The following is a 3,863-nucleotide window of genomic DNA, read 5'->3' on the forward strand; positions in this document are numbered from 1 at the left end:
CGTATGTAAGCCTTACCTCGACAAATTCGTGATTGTGTTTATCGACGACATCCTGATTTATTCGAAAAGTCAAGAGGAGCATGGACAACACCTACGCCTTATTCTGGAACTCCTCCGCAACGAGCAGCTGTACGCCAAATTCTCTAAATGTGACTTCTGGCTTCGAGAAGTCCATTTCCTCGGCCATGTAGTTAATAAGAACGGAATTCATGTTGACCCAGCTAAGATCGACTCGATCAAGAATTGGCCTACACCCAAGACTCCAACCGAAGTTCGCCAATTCTTGGGATTGGCAGGATACTACCGCAGATTCATTCAGGGATTCTCAAAGATTGCACAACCCCTCACAACTCTTACTCAGAAAGGCATTGTTTACAAGTGGAATGAAGCTCAGGAGTCGGCCTTTCAAAGGCTAAAGGATAACCTCTGTAGCGCTCCTATTCTCTCGTTGCCTGAAGGCACTGACGACTTTGTGGTTTACTGCGATGCGTCTATCCATGGGCTCGGTTGCGTGTTGATGCAACGCGAGAAAGTTATTGCCTACGCCTCTCGACAACTCAAGACGCATGAAAGAAACTACACTACGCATGATTTGGAACTGGGAGCAGTGATCTTTGCTCTTAAGATATGGAGACATTACCTGTACGGTACCAAGTGCACTATTTACACCGATCACAGGAGTCTCGAGCATATCTTTAGGCAAAAGGAATTGAACATGCGACAGCGCCGCTGGGTCGAACTCTTGAATGACTACGAATACGTCATCAAATACCATCCGGGCAAGGCCAATGTCGTGGCAGACGCCCTCAGCCGAAAGGACACTATACCAAGGCGCGTGCGAGCATTGCAACTTACCATCCAGTCTAACCTCCCTACCCAGATCCGACATGCTCAAGTCGAAGCATTGAAACCGGAAAACATCAGGGCTGAGTCTCTGCGAGGGTCAAGGCAGCGACTAGAACAGAAGGAAGATGGCGCTTACTATGTAACAGGGCGCATTTGGTGTCACACCCCGACCACGTTAAAACAACAAACCGTGGCGGAAACGTCGGGGAGTGTTGCAACAGAATTATTGTTTCACAACCATGGTAACCAAATGTTTTGTTTTATTGCATTATTATGTAATGTACATTGTCTTTAAATTAAAACAAACAAACTACATATTGTTATGACTGTTTTTAAGTCACTAAGGCCTCGTCCAGGTCCTATGTGACACAAACTTCCTAGCAAGCATCATCAAGCAATATCACCTGAAACATATGTAAAAAGTAAAGTCAGCAAAGAAATTGCTGGCGAGTACATAGGTTTTGTGGGAGTATTGGATTCATGGCTCGTTTATATGTTGCAGTACCTCGTTAGACTACAAGAGTCAAAAATACAAACCTCGTTTTGAAAAGTGTATTGCAACATAATTAACCAACTCAAATCAAATTGGTTATAGTTTATAAAATCTCGTAGCCATGAGTCTTAACCCAAAAACATTTGTTTTAGTAAAATAATTTGGAAACACCTCGTAAAAGCTCGTTAATAAAACTCGTATGGTTTATATCGTTTCGAAAACCTCGTTGTGTGATATCGTTTCAAATCGTTTTCCCAAGTGCACTAAATAATGACACGAAATGTAATATGATAGAATCACTTATATATAAGAAGTACCAGCGGCGTATCTACCATGATTCTATCATACTACACCCATCCCATTATTTAATCACTACCCAAAGCCAATCGTTTAATTCGTTTATCTCGTTTCAAATCGTGTATCTCGTTTCAAATCGTTTAACTCGACCCAAAATCGTATTCGTTTTAATAGTGAAAAATACTTTTGGTCGTCTCGTTAACAACATTCAAACCTTCGTGACTCGTTTAACTTGTTTCTCGTTTCGTATTAACAAACCACCAAAGGGTAAGTTAACAATCATCAGGTTCGGTCGTTACCTACATAACCCCCACACATAACCATGGGTGTAGTCTGATAACGGGATTTGTCAGATCCTATGGTACCATAACCTAATACTGGTCGGCTTGATCAGAGCTAATGAATGTCATTCGTTATGTAATTACAACCAACAAGTCTTGTTCACCTTATTGAAATCGTTATTAGTTTTGTATAAACCATCTTAATCGTTTTTGAAATCATCGTTTAAACCTTGAAAATCGTTTTGTACATATGATTCACCCCAAAACAATTGAAAACAGTAAAATAGGGGAACTATGTACTCACTTGAGATTGTAGGGTATCCTTGATTTTGTGAACTATCGATGCACGGGCAATCAAGGGATCAAGTGGTACCTAGTATCGGATTGCTAGATAAATAAATCGACACCTAAATCGGGAGATAGGATAGAATGAGGTTCTATAAATCAAATGAGTAATTAAACTCATGTGGTATGATTTAATAGTCCCATCATTCTGATTGGAAAGCCTACCTAAGTGCTTTTGACCCGTTTCGACACATTATGGTAACATAAGCTACTATAAGGCGTCGTTAGCGTAAAACTATGTTCGGATGGTAATCTATGTGCTATGTCAAGTCTTACATGCCCAATTACCCCTAAACATGTTACTAAATCAGATTACAAGTCAAAAATATGTTCACATAGTCAAATTACGGATTTTAGCTTCAAAAGGGCATTTTGGTCATTTCCTATGGGCATACAAGCTAACTAGCAAATGACTAACCGATCCTACGTGATCATAAGGTATAACCTCAGTGGTTATTCCCTATGCAATTATGATCACTAACTAAGCTTGGTCGGATCCAAAGATCGACCAAACGGGTCGGGTTCGGAAGTATAAGCGGTTGTTTAGACCGCTTATCTTACGACCCTAAACAAGCACAAACTAATAGTGTCGAGTTAGACATGTCAAAACATGTCTAACCTACTGATTTGGTATCAAAACAAAGTGTTTTGATACCCTAAAGTAGTTCCGTTGCAAAATGCGTGCTAAAACGCATTTTGACCGAAACTTTGACTCGACACTACAACTAGATAACGTGGTAATCAGCGGTTATAATCGCGAAGGATTATAACTATCGTGATTACAATCACGTTTCAAAGTTCAATTGAACTTTGACTTGACCAATTGATGGTCAAAACCGAAAGTCAAACTGTTGGCCAAACTGTTTGACTTTCTGCTTAAACATAAAGAACAAGCATGAAAGAAGACTTACAAAGGGTCCTTGCTATCTTTTCTACAAGAATAATCAGATTAGAAAGCTCCAAACACTTGGGAGAGCTCTCAATTCAGATTGTAGAAGAGAAAAGAAGGAAATGAGCAATGGATGAATGAAATTGTTGGGCTATTTATACTTGTAGCAAGATCATAGGATCATTACACATGTATTGTGTAGCCTCCAAGCAATAATCTCATCCATACACTTGTTTGATGCAGGTGCAAAGCCTTGGAGAGGTGGTAACTTGGTTACCACACAAAGAAATTGCAAGATTGGCCCCTGAATTTGCAAACAGATGCTGAAAATGAACTTTCTGCCCAGATGAGGCACTCGCGTAGCGCGACAGCATAAGCCATAGGGCTCGCGCTACGCTAGCGTGTAACAGGTTCAGCAAAGTTTCAAAATTGGCAGAAATGGTCCCTGCACGTGTTTAAAGCCTTTTTCGATGCGTTTAAACCCCGTTAACCTCATTTCAAGGCTCCAAAATGAAGTTAAAGCATAGGGGACTCAAAACATGCTCAAAAATAACTCGGATGTCGGTTCGTTTGATCGTACAATCGCGTTGTTTGGTTAATTACGACGGAAATCGTAACGAACGCAAAATCGATCAAAATTAAGCGACGAATGGAATTTTTGCATGGCGATCACTAAAATAAAAATATTTTAGTGTGTACAAAAATTTTGGAT

This window comes from Helianthus annuus, chromosome 8 (genome assembly GCF_002127325.2).
Source record: "Helianthus annuus cultivar XRQ/B chromosome 8, HanXRQr2.0-SUNRISE, whole genome shotgun sequence".
NCBI classification, from domain to species: domain Eukaryota; kingdom Viridiplantae; phylum Streptophyta; class Magnoliopsida; order Asterales; family Asteraceae; genus Helianthus; species Helianthus annuus.